Here is a 15,930-nt window from a genome sequence, read left to right on the forward strand (position 1 = left end):
TGGGGGGCAGCCTCAGTTAACGCCTGGGGGGCAACCTCAAGGTACATCATTTGTGTCTGGGGGACAACCTCAAGGTCAGTACGCGCCTATGGTGCAATACATACCTCAAGGTCAACCCCAGCCTCAATATGTACCCCAGGGTCAACCTCAGTATCAATATCAACCTCAAGGATGGCAACCTCAAGGGTATCAACCCCAAGGGTATCAACCTCAAGGGTACCAACCTCAAGGTCAAGGTCAACCCCAGTATCCATATTTACCTCAAGGTTATCAACCTCAAGGTCAATACTCAGGTCAAGGTTATCAACCACCTCAAGGTCAATCATATGTTCCAAGTATAGGAACTGCACCTTACAATTATCAATCCTATCCTCAATCCGGTTATGGATCTCAGTATCCTCAACCTGTTACGGGTCAATACCCTGGAATGTTAGTGTGGGATCCATCACAGGGTCAACAGGTGTTGCAGCCAAGTATACAGTCGGTACCTCAAGCTGGACAACCCGTAGTTTCTGGTCCACCCCAGCAACCGCAACCTGTCCAGTCAAATGTTCAAACTTCTGTAACTTCGGTAGTTACTCAGCCGCCAATTGCACCTAGTACTCCATCTCAAACGGCTGCTGCAACTACCGCCACATCTACCATACTTACTTCTGGAGTATCGACGGCTCCGGTTTCTACTGTCTCTGTAACCACTCCTCAGACATCTTTACCGTTGTCTGGATCTACGATTCAAACCACGGTCCAGATGCCTGTAGGCCAGCCTGGTATAAGTACGGTTGTCACTACTCAACCTCAATTTGTTCACCAACCGTACCAGGGACAGTACCAACCTGGGCAAGCTGTCCAACAACCGGTTTACCAGTATCAACCGTATCCTGGGTACACTTATCAACAACCTCAACAACCCCAGTACGGTCCGGTTAATCCTGGTTTTCCAGGAGGATATAATATCCCAAATGCGACTCCTGTTCCTAGTTATCCTGGATATCCTCCTCCTGGGGCCGGTATTGTGACCCAGAGTTTTAGAGATCCTAACCGGCAGTTACCGTTTATCGCAACTTTGGATTTACCAGACTTGACGCGCCTAACGAACGATCCAATTCAATATCTTCAGTTCTGGCCGCCAATGCCAAATAAGTTGCCCAGTGATATACCCAAGTTCGAAGGTAAGTCTGGAGAGGATCCGTCCAATCACGTGATGACTTACCACCTCTGGTGTGCTTCAAATTCTATCTCGGATGATTCGATCCGCTTACGTCTTTTCCAGCGTACACTCATTGGTCTCGCGGCCAAGTGGTACATTGAGTTACCACGGGCCTCTTTTTACAATTTTAGCCAGTTAGCTACCTCGTTCTTAACTCACTTTCAGTTGCCGGTCAGATACGATAACGGCACGGAGTTATTAACTTCACTAAAACAATCAACGTCCACGTATATTTCTGATCACATTCATGAGTGGAGACGTCGAAGAAGGCTAGTGAAAGTTTTTATCCCGGACCAAATCTTAGCTGAATGGTTTGTTAAATCATTATTACCGAAGATTACTGAAGATGTAGCTAAGGCCGGAGTAGTTACTGAGGAGCAAGTCATTGCTCAGGCGCAATACCTTGACTTAGTTTACACTCAGTCGGGTACGTTACACGAGAAGATTCCAGATCTTCCAAAGTCGAATCAAATCGCTGCTGCTCCTTCGGGATCTCATGCCGCTGATGGTATGATTGGTATCGTGAATACAAAGAGCAAGAAGAAGTCTTCCAAGGCTTCAACTACTCCTATTATCACTTTGCCTGATTCCCCGACAGGAGAGTCTTCTCCTGAACTTACCGCCGATATTCACGCTGTAGAGTCATCTACGGCCAAATCAAAAAACGGTGGAAAGAAGAAAGGAAAGAAGAAGGCTAAAGCAGACAAGGCTCCGAAGGAGAAAACGGAAAAGTCGGAAACCAATGACGAAAAACGCAAACCTCGATATCCTTGTCTTATTTGTGAAGAGGATCATTTTACGAGAGATTGCCCTCATCGGGCCGAGGTTGTGAAAATAGTCAAAGGTTCTCCCACTCCTGCTGTGTTAAAAAATCCATTTCCGGAGCAGGAGAATAAGATGATAGGTTCTTCCTCGAATGCCAGTGAAGAACCCATTTTGATGATGTCTCATGTGAGGATTGCGACTCGATCGCAAGATTATGGTAGTAAGGCTCCTGTTGATGGTAAGGAAGCAGAATCTTCTCATTCTAACCCATCAACCTCAGCTCCTGGTTCCGATCCACTACAGATCGAAAAACCTAACCCGGACTTAGTAATTAAACCGCCCGCCAAGGGTGTACTTCGAAGGTCTGCTTTCAATCCACATGCGAGAGCAGCCCAGAATTACAACATTGTTGAGGACTTAGCTGTTTCACCCTCAGCAATGTCGGCGTTAGAAGTGCTGCAATCATGCCCAGCACAACGAAAATTACTTTTGTCGGCTATCAGAGCTGTTGATGTTCAGGACCCGAACCTGATAATCTTCGATCTAGAAAATAGTACACCACGTCTCCCCCATCAAATGGCTTTCCAAATTCCAGTGATAGTAAAAAACAAGCCTATTCATCGGACTGTGATTGATGAGGGAGCTTCTACGTGTATTATGTCGATTCAATGTTGGAGATCTCTTGGTTCTCCTTCGTTGAACCAATCCCCCACCATCCTTAAGGCCTTTGATGGCCGTGGGTTCCGTCCGTTTGGTATTCTACAGGAATTGCCTATAGGGGTAGAAGGTAAAACCGTTAGTCTGGATGTGGAGGTGGTTGATGCCCCTCTAGACTACAACCTTCTTTTGGGTCGAAGTTGGTCATATGCTATGACAGCGGTCGTTTCATCGGTCTTCAGAGTAATTAAGTTTCCACATAACGGTAAGATCGTGACTATTGATCAGCTGACATACTTTTCATCCGACCCAGCCTCTTCAGAGAGTATCCAGCATGTCGGTAAGACGACAATCCCTTATAGGGACGTTGGTGTAGGTTTAGTTAAAGATTCCGGTTTACTGGGAACTTTTCCTCTCCCTCCACTCAGCGTAGATCCTTCATTTGCAACAATTCATATGATTACATCAGAAAACATTATTTATGATGATCCTTGGATTGTCCCATCTGAATCTGAGATAGACTCATTCGGTGATGCTATGCCTTTGAGTCCATATGAAATTGCTTATGAAGCTGTCATGTCTTTTACCGACTCGCATTCAACCGAAATCGACCAAATGAATGTGGTCAGTGAAGAATCACTTTTCACCTCAACCTTAGAACGGATAGCGTTTCCCGAAGTCGTGTCATCTGACGAACAACTTCGCGAAATCCTAAGTGTAGACGATCTACCATGGGAAGATCTCCATCACAGATCTTCGTTTTTACCTAAGGATGATGCTTTTGAAAATGATTTTTCATCTATCTTTACCGCTGAATATGTCAAAGACGCTCAGGATCCAACGAAACATTCTGATTCAGAGTTGAATTTAGGGAATATTTCTCGTACTATTCCCATTGATATTTCAGTGAAGCCCGGAATTGAGGAAAACATTCATATAGGTGCCGCATGTACAGAAGATGAAATCCAAACTTACAAGGCCCTATTCCAAGAATTCCGCGATGTGTTTGCCTGGTCTTACGAGGAAATGCCGGGAATCGATCCTGCCATTGTTGTTCATGAAATAAAGACCTACCCGGATGCTAAACCCGTCCGGCAACGGTTGCGTCAGATTCACCCTCGAAAAGCGGCTGCGATTAAAGCAGAAGTCGAAAAGCTGTTGAAAGCAGGTTTCATTTATCCGATCCCGTTAACGGATTGGGTATCGAATATTGTTCCGTCAACAAGAAACAAGGAACAATAAGAATCTGTATCGACTATAGGGATATAAATCGAGCTTGTCCAAAAGACAACTATCCTACGCCTTATATCGATCAAATTATTGATGATTGTGCCGGAAGTGAAATGTTTTCCTTTATGGATGGTTTTTCAGGCTATAATCAAATCAATATTCTACCTGCCGACCAACCAAAAACGGCATTCATTTGTCCATGGGGGACATTTGCTTATTGCAAATTACCTTTTGGGCTTAAGAATGCCGGGGCCACTTTTCAACGGGCGATGTCTTATGCATTTCATGACATCAAGCACATTGTGCAACCGTACCTCGATGATTTGCCTGCTCATTCTTTACATCGAGCTGATCACCTTGTCCACTTACGAGCAATCTTTATGAGGTGTAGGCATTATCGAATTCGGTTGAATCCCCACAAGTGTGTTTTCTGTATAGAAACAGGTCGATTGCTGGGATTTGTTGTTTCAAAAGCCGGCATTCGCGTCGATCCCTCGAAGGTCGAAGCTATCATCAAATTGCCTCCTCCTTCGAGTTTGCGCCAACTCCAAAGTTTGCAAGGGAAAGCGAACTTTTTACGCCGATTCATCCCAAACTACGCCGAGGTCACTAAAGGTTTTACACGGTTGTTGAAACAGAACGCTCAATTCTTTTGGGACGAGATTGCCCAACAATCTTTTGATGCACTTAAACACGCGTTGACCCATGCACCGTTGTTGCATCCTCCCAACTACAACCAGGACTACTTCTTATACCTCGCAGCTTCGCATTCCACCATTGGAATGGTGTTAGTTCAAGAAGATGAATTCGGAGCGGAACATGTGATATATTATCTTAGTAGGACCTTAAATCCCACTGAGTTAAAATATTCGCATGTGGAGAAATTGGCCCTGGCAGCCGTTCAAGCTGTCCAGCGTTTTCGTCACTACATTCTTCTCCGTAAAACTACAGTTATTTCGGATTGCAACCCTATGATTTATATTTTGACAAAACAACTGCTAGGGGGCAAGTACTCTAAATGGATCGTTATCCTGCAAGAGTTCGACTTGGAGTTCGAGAAGTCCAAGTCTAAGAAATCCTTAGTTTTTGCGGAATTGATGTGTGATTTCCCGTGTGCTGACACAGAAACTGTGGCAGAGGAGTCCATTGCGGACGAATCTTTGTTTCTTATCAGTACTGTAGATCCGTGGTACGGGGATATAATCATCTATCTCCAAACCCAAACCTTTCGGCCTGAAGCTTCAAAAGCGGAACGTCGAAAAATTCGGTTTCAATCCCAGCAATACAAAATTATTGGAGATACACTTTATCGCCGGGGGGCAGACTTAGTTTTTCGACGTTGTTTAACTCACGAAGAGGCTGAGAGGGTTTTGAATGATTGTCACTCTGGAGCATGTGGCGGTCATATGTCTGGGTATGCCACAGCTCAGAAGGTGTTGCGCGCTGGTTACTTCTGGCCATCTATGTTTAAAGATTGTATCATTGCAGTCCGGAAGTGCCACAACTGCCAAGTGTTTGATCGAAAGATGCGCGCACCACCTGCTCCTCTCCACCCTATAATTTCCGTTGGTCCATTCGCCAAATGGGGTATCGACTTTATTACTTGTAACCCTCACTCGGCCGGGGGGCATGCGTATATCATCCTCGCGGTTGATTATTTTACTAAATGGGCCGAGGCGATGCCTACATTCGACGCAAGCGGCAAAACAGCTGCAGTTTTCGTATTCAATCATATTATAACTAGGTTTGGTGTCCCACAAGCAATCATTACTGACCATGGGAGCCATTTTCGAAACATCATGATGACTGAGCTTACAAGCCAGCTTGGTTTGCGCCACGATAGCTCTACTCCTTATTATCCGCAAGCCAACGGTTTGGTTGAGTCTATCAACAAAGTTCTGGTTATCATGATCCGACGAACCATTGGTATTCATCGGTCGAATTGGCACAACATGTTATTTTCAGCGCTATGGGCATACCGAACCTCAGTGAAAAATTCAACAGGGTTCACTCCTTTCCAGCTAGTTTATGGCTTGGAAGCTGTGTTACCCATTGAATGCGAAATCCCATCACTTCAAATGGCTGTCGAATTACTCCCAGCTACTTCCGAAGAGGAGAAACGTTTATTATACTTAGCTAAATTAGATGAGACTCGACGTGACGCTGCATTGGCAATCGAGACTCACGCGAAGCGAATGAAAGCTCAGTATGATAGAAATGTGACCCCTCGAAGTTTTTCGGAGGGAGACCTAGTGCTATTATATGATCAAGCTAACGATAAGCTAGGTGCTGGAAAATTCGTTCCTATGTGGCATGGACCCTACATTGTAAAGCGAAAGCTAGCAAAAGGGGCTTATGAGCTGGTTGATTTTGATGGGGACTCTTTGGGTAAACCCAGAAATGGACTTTACCTAAAGAGGTATTATGCTTAAATGGTGGGTATGGAGAATTTTTTAGTTAGGTTAGGTTTTCTTTCTAGCTAGTATGTTTGTTAGTTAGTCAGTGTGCTTAGCTTAGAGAGTGTGTTTTTCGTCGTTATTCTGGCTTATCTTGGTTTTACTCTTGATATTGCAGATGTCGACGCCTCTCCAAACATACATTGGATTTGCTGATGGTGCTTGTCGTAGTACACGGAATATCTCTTCCGCAGCTTGGGTTATCTATTCACCCTCTGACGAGTTAGTTTCTATGCATGGGGTAAGCCTCGGTCAAACAACGAACAACATTGCAGAATACAGTGCAGTGGTTGAATTATTATCCGAATCTATTTCATTTGGAATTCGACGTTTGATAGTGAGGTTAGATTCTGAACTTGTTGTATTACAGCTTAATAGAGTTTATGCCATTAGAAATCCTGTGTTATTAAGGTTGTTTTTGAGAGTGCGTCTCTTGGAACGTGAATTTGATTACATTGAATATCAGCATATTCCAAGGTCTTTAAATACATTAGCAGATGCAATTGCTTCTCGAATGTTGGACAGACATTTACGATAATCATGCAAGTAAATTTAAAAACATTTCATCACATATGTTAAACAAGATAAGCCGGTAATAGTGATATATATATAGATAGGAGTGTGTCAAAAAATATACATCGTCTTCGATCATAGGTTGAAAAACACCTTATGATCGGCAAAAATGATAGAGTACAAAAAGTCAAAAATGTCACATGTGTCTACAAAGTGACTAGCCAATCACTGGTGGTGCTCCCTATACGACACCACTGCACGGGCTACCTTACGCAAAAATCTCCTAAACGGTCCAGGGACTGCGACTACATAGCGCTGAAGCCTGATAGGAATATCATCCATAGTAGTCTCAGGCATATCCGCCGTCAGACGCTCTAGATCATGCTCCAACTCAGCTAGTACCTCTGCAGCCGCGTCCTGTGGGGCCGGTACCGGTGCAACTGGATGTCTCCTCTCAAAAGGCCGGAGGTTGGCTGGGCGCTGTGGACCAACATCTGCATTTTAAAATTTTTACTGTCAGTTTTGAGACGATATATATAAAAAACAAAAAAATACATAATTTGAAAACTTGTGAAAAATAAAGTACCTCTGTCATCCCATTGTTCTCCCTGTGGAAGAACCATGTCCGGATCACCTCGAAAATCTACTCCGGCATACGGAAAGTCCTGGATCGAGAAAACCTGGTCCTCCAACCAGTGAAAGTAACTATCAGAAAATCGAACAACTGCCGCGCCCTCGTCAGGATGCCGGGCCATCACCGCAACCCATCGTACCAGCTTTGGCTCCCGAGGACCCAAGATATCAACAGTGAGTTGCTGAGGGATCAGCATCGGAACTCTCTCTAAGGCAAAGCTCACGACTAAAGGCCCATATCCAAAAGTTTTCAGTCGTCCGTTCTTTGCCTTAGTCAGTTGGCTCTTCACATTAGCCGACACAGCATCACACCAGTTGAAAATGGTGCCTTGGTAACAGTCAATTGCCATCCGCATTTGGGACCCGGAAGCAATGTGTAAAGCGGCTGCGCCGCAAATTCTGGTAACCGTGAATGCTATAACTTTGAGCTCACGCAGAGAGATGTGTTTGATCTCCACGCCTTTCGAATGGTGTGCACCAGGTGTGCACCAATCTTCCCGGAGACTAACAAGGGATTGGCCACCCGGCCTAGTCCCGGCTAGATTGAGTTGCTCGCCTCTATTTGGCAAGCCAGTGAGAAAGTATATATCAGAGGGCTCTATCTCGAGCTGGTGCCCTCCGATGTAAAAGCATTGTTCTTGAACGTTCCATCTCTCAACCAGCCATTCCAAGAATCTTACCTGAGCCCTCATGCCCGGTATGGCCCAGTATTTATATAACCCGCACGCTTTTAGGGCATCCAGGGAAGGTTGATGTTCGATTGCAGCTTCATCAACCTCCTCGTGCTCTCTTTCTCTCCAATCCAACATGGTAAGTGCCCTACACATGAATAAATAGGCATTAGAATTAATTTTGGGAAATTTGAATGGTTGATTTTGGAGTTTGGGGTTTCAAAATCCGCGTTTTGCGGAGGACGCACCCCGCGTTTAGAACACAGGGCGTCGGGACGCAGCTGGCCTGAAGGTGGGCTGCGTCCCCCAACCTTTTTCTGTATAGGAAAAAGTCGGGGACGCAGGTCACCCGAAGGGCACCTGCGTCCACCGCAGAGCGCATTTTGAAACCTAAAACCCCCCAAAAATCAAAACTAAAACCTAAAATACAATTTTAATCGGATGAAATTGAAGAGTAGGATGTTGTAAAATACCTGGAAGAGACGGCGTTCGATTCTGACGGTCGGATTTTCCGCAGCAACCACGGGAAGTTTCTTGCCAAAAGCCCTTTTTTCAACCTCAACAGTGAAATGGTAAAAATGACATGGTAAAAAGTCTTTTTATAGGTTTTTTGGATGAATTTGTTCATTTTTCACCATGGAAAGATGTTTTTCGATGTATTTTTGCCTATCTTAAACAGGTATGAGTAATGTGTTGCTTTTGTGCAGGACAAAGGGACTTAGAGGGAAAATTGTCATTTTTCACGAACCAAAATATCAGAGTCATCTTTTAAGCCCTTTTCTGACTCCTAAAAAATGAAAAGATTGCCGAGCGTTTCTTTTACACTCGTTAAAACGGAATTAAAAGACGGTCCCCTTATAGCTCTTTTCTGACCGTAAAATCAGGAAAAGATTGCCGGGTTTTTGTCGTTTCAAACTCGATACGGAAATAAAACGACGTGTCCTTGATCGCTTTTTACTTTTCAGGTCAGTGACACTAATTATGAAAGTACTCCTTGGTCGCAAGATCAAGCGGTTCCCCCAGGTATTATTTTATACTTTTTCGGGCTTGAGGGACACAAATCTACGAAAAAGTTCAACTTGGAGTCTTCTTAAGTTTTTCAGACTCTCTAAAATTGAAAAACGCCGAGTTTCTCCTATACTGGGCTCGTTAAACATTTCACAGTAAAGGACCTGTTCAATTACAAACAGGAACGAACCACTCCTTCCTAGGGTTCGAATCAAAACTAGGTTGGACTCATCCGAAGGATGAGCTTATAATCAAGCATATGTTATCCTCCTCAAGCTTGTTAAAAATAAAGAGGTACTTGCCAGAAATGGTGGGGGAAAAGAGAGAAGAATGAGCCTATTTGTTACCTTTTGTCTCAGAAGAAACTTTATTACCACTCTTGAACACGACACTTTTCATTCACCTGGGTTGGGAAATCCTTACCTCACAGTTGATCAAACCACTTTGAAAGTCTTTAACCGGGTTCCGGGGATTAACTTTGAATTATTCATCACCAAGCCATCTGTCGTGTCGTTATGTGTTCAAGAGGTCTGCAAGTAAAACTTTCATCTGCAAAATACTTGTCATCCATTTGACCATCCCTGAGTCAGTCCTTACAGCAACATTTCTTCAACTTGAACAATGATTTCGTGTTGCAGGCTTGCCTGCAACGAGTCGCTTTCTATCGACATCAGCACATTATCTAGAGAGATGACTTAGAAATCGTCAGTACCTTGAAGTCTGCATGCATCAATGGCAGGTTTCTCGCCTTTGACGTCAGTTTACATCATTGACTTTCGATCAAAGGATTCCGTGAAATGTTCGACATCAACTCATTCATTCACATCTCATGGATTGTACTGGGTACTTTGAGAACCATTGACATTACTGGTGGTCTCTCTCATGCTTGTTAACAGTTTACATCATCGACTGGTAATCAAGTGGTTTCTACCATGTTCGACATCAACTCATTTATTCGCATGGCTAGAATCGTACCAATTCGAGAAGTAGAAATGAAGACCCTGGATCTAGTTTCTACCATCCAGGCTGCGAGGAGTTTTGTATTCATTATCTAAGTAGACTAATCACAAACAGATGGCTGCACCCATACTGTGTCTACAAAAGTCTATGATTATGATGTACTGCAAGATCATTCCTGTATCAGAGTAGTTAGTCTGTTAGTTAAAGTTTTAATCTGAGTATGGGAATGCCTACCTCAGTGATGATATAATCTTATACATGTATTTTGTGTTGAAAATTGCAGGTTCTGACCAGGCTCTCCACGAGATAATCCTTGAAATGATAAAGCGCTTCACCCTTCCTAGATAATACAAAACCCTAATCTATTTCAGGCTTCGCACTTTAGGGGGCAATCTGTTACACTAAAAAATGTCACCATGACTATTTACAGTTAGGATGACTCTATCAACAGTCATGCTACCCTCTTAGGCAAGTCTTATGCCTCTGCTTTCCATGTCAAACTCCAAAAAAGAGAGAAAGTCTTTCTAAATGTATTTATCTCTGGGGACGCAGGTTCTCTCAACCTTACCTGCGGGGACGCACCCAATGTTCACAAAAACTGCGTCTTTGGACGCTCTGTATGTAAAGGTGCAGGTGCGTCCCCCTGAAAAGGTTAAAATGCGCAAGTTTCATCTTTAAAAAGTCACTTGTGGTCATTTCTAGAGCATTCTAGAAGGTTGTTCGACGTGTATTGAGCGCCTCCAGATGGTTCATGCACTCCTACCAAAGAGGAACTTATCCCATCAATAGGGGAGCTATCCCATCCAAAGAGGGGATTATCCCATTGATGGTGGACCTGATTAACTTCCTCTTGAGAACTATAAGTACAAGCATTGGGCCAGAAGGAGAAGAGGTTGAAAGCTATACATTTCTAAGGGTAAATGCTGCAGGAATTAGGACTCCCATTTAGAAGCTTGTGAGGAGAGATTGCCATCTTTGCTTGTTCTATTTGGAAGTGGGTGAGCTTTGTCAAAGTAAAGGAGAACTCTTGATGGACCCTGGGAGGGACTTGCACAACACCAAGGCTCAGGTTGTATTTGTTCCTTTTGTTACCTATTAATGCAAATGAGTCCATTCTTCTCAATAACTTGTTATTTATGAGTTATTTCATGTATTCCTTGGTCTATGTGTTAAATATGTTTTATTCTATGAGATTATCAAGTGCTATTTAATTGTTTGATTGTTAGTGTATGCAGGTTTCAAAGTGAAGGAGGAGCTCATCCGGATCAGCGGAGCTGGACTGCTACAACAGCGTTGGATTACAGGTAGGATCTAAACACTTGATTTCCCGTATAGTAAATGCATGTTTAGAGAAGGATTGCTCTTGTTTGTCTTGTTTGTCACTAGAGAGTCTTAGGCTCCTAGGGAGGTTGGTTGTGTCCGCACAATCGACTCTTTCCGCATGACAAAAGCTTTGGCCGATAAAGAGTCAGGGAAGAAGATCAAGGCCTTGAGAAGCAACAATAGAGGAGAATATGTCTCTCAAGAGTTTAAGGACTTCTGTGCAGTGGAAGGAATTAGATGAGAGTTGACGGCACCTCATAACCCATAGTAGAATGGGGTGGCTGAGAGGAAGAACAGAACTATTGTAGGGGCAGCATGGACAATGCAGCATGACCAAGGCCTACCACTTCACTTGTGGGCTGAGGCATGCAACACAATGGTCTATTTGTAGAATAGAAGCCCGCATCGCATACTTGGGATGAAGACACCAGAGGAAGCTTTCTCCTGTAAGAGACCAGATGTGGGTCACTTCAGGATATTTGGCTCATCAATATATTTCCATGTGACAAAAGATGCATGGAAGAAGCTTGAGCTGACAATAGAGTTGGGGATACTTGTGGGGTACACTGATACACCTCACAACTATCGGGTGTACTTGCCTACTAGTCGGAGGACAGTGGTTCACAGAGATCTCAAGTTTGATGAGCAGAAGGCCATGCGAGTTTCCCTTGAGAGGGAGTTCTATCTACAGGTTGTGGAGGAACAGTTGGCTCCTAAGGAGGAGGAGCCTTAGATTGATCCAGAGCAGCCACATGCAGAGGTTCCAGGAGTGGAGACATCCACTCAAGCATAGTCTTACAGAGATGGACGAAAGTGCATAAGAGAAGCTGATAGATTGTTGGAGGATGTGAGAGAGAATGTGGGAGCACCATCTTCTCAACGCAGACAGAAGAGGTCACTTAAGAGGTACACTGGATACATGGCCCTTGTTGGGGAATGTGTTGAGACCGAGCCATCTTCCCTTGAGGAAGCAGTGTAGCAGTTGATTTGGGTTGATGCTATGGTGGAGGACTATGGCTCCATAGTTCATAACAGTGTTTGGGATGTGGTTCCGAGACCGAAGAACAAATCAGTTGTGATTTCCCATTGTCTTTACAAGGTAAAGCAAGCTGCTGATGGTAGTGTGGAGAAGCATAAGGCAAGATTTGTTGCCCATGGCTTTTCACAGGTCGAGAGGATCATCTTGCTGCAATATATTTTGACAAAGGAGCAAGATGTTGACATTTTGACAAAGGCATTATCAAAGTGTAAATTCAAGTTCCATAGAGACAGGATCGGGGTGGCAGATAATCCCTTTCTTGTTGAGAGAGAGTGTTGAAATATGGCAATAAGAATATTCCAATTTAATTTTTCCTTGAATTAAATTGTGAATTAAAATCGAATTTAGTCTTAACAACTACCTAGAAATAATTAATTAATTTATTTTAAATTAATTAGTTGGAGAAATTCAAGTTAGAAGTCTTTCAGAAGTCATGCAAGAGTTATCCCTTAAATTAAGGAAATAAGATTGAGTTATATTTGAGTTGTAATTAGTTAACTCAGTTTACTGAGTTAAGTCCAGTTAAATTAGTTCCAAATTGTTTGAGGAACTAATAGTGAGTTGACAGTCAGTTGATGCATGCATGCACTCAACTAGTGCTACTCTAGTTAACTGAAGATTACCTCATCAGAAACTCATGCATGTCTATTCTAAGAAAGACCCAGTTGAGATTAATGTCAAGGACAATGTACTATCAATTGCATGTGTTTTCTCATGGAGAAAAACCATGCATGCAGTCAAGGATTTATCCTTGAGGATTGCGCAGTTTTGAAGGAAGATCATCCACTTGGTAAAGGAGAATCATCCACAAGGAACAACGCAAGGAAATAAGAGCTTCGAGGGAAGAGAGGAAGGCTGGAGAGAAGCCAAGGTTTCCTGTGAGCATCTATGAGGATTGTACTGAGAGCCGACGAGCTGCGAGAGTTAAGGCTTTGTATAATTCCTATGTATTTCCACCATGTATGATAATACAATACTGTGGGATTTTTAGCTAAGGCTTTCCCCAAAGTATTTTCATGTGTATTGTGCATTGATTCTTCTTCTTCTGGTTATATTGTTCGGATTGATCTTTAAGATTCCACAAAATTGATAGTAGAAGTAGGTTACAATATTTTTCTTTGATTTATATTGCATTATTGGGTTAACCTACCATCAAATTTTCTACACAATTTTCACAGAAATCAAAATACATAGAGAAATTAGACATACCTTCTACCATACCCTTACCATGAAGCATTCAAAGGCCCTTCTCTCCAATATGTCCAAGCCTTTGATGCCATAGCGTAGTCTTTGCTCCACTTTCAGGAACCACAAAAGTATTGCATCCAACAATAATAGTGCTAACCTGAAGCTTGTACATAGTTCCAATCTGAACTCCCCGCATCAATACTAGTGTTCCCTAAACCATCTTGCAGGTATCTTTCTTGAGCACTATTTTTACACTTGCATCATTCATTTTGCTTACAGAAATCATATTTCTGGCTAATGCAGGAATATGAAGAATACTCGGAAGTGTTATAATCCTTCCACCTTGCAACTTCAACTTGAATTTTCTGTGACCAACGATTCTAGCCTTTCTTTCATCCCCTAAGAAGACATCACCACCATCATATTTATCATACTCGTAGAACCACTCCCTATGGGGAGTGAAGTGAAAGGATGCACCTGAGTCAATCAACCATGCCCCATGATCTACATGTGTACTTGACGAAGAAGCCAAGTACACATCCCACCTTCATTTGAGGTGGTTTTTTCCTCTGCAAAAGGAGCATCATCATAACCCTTTCCTTTCTTAAGAGCTTTAGATCTACAATCCTTTTTGAAGTGCCCTTCCTTTCTACATTTCTAGCACATATTTACAGGTTTTCCTGGAGATTTAGATCTCCCACTTGAGGATTTGCTTTTGTTTATGTTCTAGGACCATCCTCGTACAAACAAGGCATCACCATTCTGGTCCTCCGTATTTTTTGTCGCATCTCCTTTGACAGAAAGGATTAGACTATTTAATCAAACTACAAAGAAGTCACATTACTACCTATTGCAACAACCAGACTATCCCACAAATCTGGTAGAGAACACACCAAACTGATTGACTTATCTTCATAAGAAATTTTCATATCAATGGACAGCAATTGGATTACCACAATATTAAAGGCATTCAGATTCTCTATGACTGAGTCATCCTCCTTCATCCTCAGGATATACAACTTTTTCCATAGGAACAGTTTAATCACTAGAGACTTAGAATGGTAAAAATTCCCTAACTTGTCCCACAAAGCCTTCGCTTAAGCTTCCCCTGATACATTCAACAATACTGAATCTGAGATACACAACTGTATTGTGCTCTTTCCCTTACGATCCAACTTCGCCATGTCTTCAGCTGACATTGTCGTTGGTTTAGTACCTAGATCTATCGCGATCCACTGATCTTTATCCACTAGTATATCCTCCATCTTGAATTTCCACAACTCAAAACTCTGACCATTAAATTTCTTGATCTCTATCTTTCCACTGCTTGCCATCTTCTTTCACCACAAGAATCGGTCACACAGATCTCCCACTGAACAAGGTCTAACACAGGCCCGAGCAAAATCCCTCAGCAGTAAAGGCGTCCCCTTGAAGCCACAACAACTCTGATACCAAATGTAGGTTTTAACCCCATACAAAAATTACCTGCATACGAATTCTAAGAACATAAAATAAACAATTGCAAGAGCATAAAACATAAAACATATATACATAGAGATTTTCCCCTGGATCCTAGAACTGGGACTACTAGATTGATTTTTCATTACATTCCTTTCAATGTTACAATACATATATATACATGTTGAAGCATCCATAAACCCCAATCCAATAAACCTGGATTATAACATAACTGTAGTTACCTTGACCGGATCTACAAAATACCATGGGCAGAAAACCATCATGCCCAAAACGATGTGCGAAAACCATCCACAAAAACATAGGTAGGTCCGCCCACCTAATATAGGGTCCAAAAAAACAAAATTCCCTGGAATGTTGCACCGAACCCTGTAGGGGGCTTCTGCCCCTCTGCTACGCCTGACGCAACGAAGGGGGGGATGGCCGCCCTCCCTATAACAACCTGACTTCACTACTGAGGCTAGTCATGGAAAGAATATAACACACACCCAACATTCATTTCCTCCTTTGTATATTTTTTTGTTAAGGAAGAATGGGGTTCTTAAAACGAAAAACAAAGAACTTCATTATAGAGTTAAAACTATAATAGAGAAGCTAAAAAAAAAATGTGAAAATTTATATTTCTTGGCTGAGGTTGCGAACTCCCTAACCATAGGTGTCATGTATATACCTACTCCTGGGGTCAAAAATATTATACGCCTTAGCAAAAAAATAGACCCAAGACATTGTTGTGCAAATAGAGGATGAGGAACGAGACATAGCCTAAAGTTCTTCTTGCACAAAAAGAAGGTTGGCAGAGGAAAA

The sequence above is a fragment of the Pinus tabuliformis genome, chromosome Q (assembly GCF_031772625.1).
Source record: "Pinus tabuliformis cultivar Carrire ecotype Pingquan chromosome Q, CPIR1, whole genome shotgun sequence".
Classification (NCBI taxonomy): Eukaryota; Viridiplantae; Streptophyta; class Pinopsida; order Pinales; family Pinaceae; genus Pinus; species Pinus tabuliformis.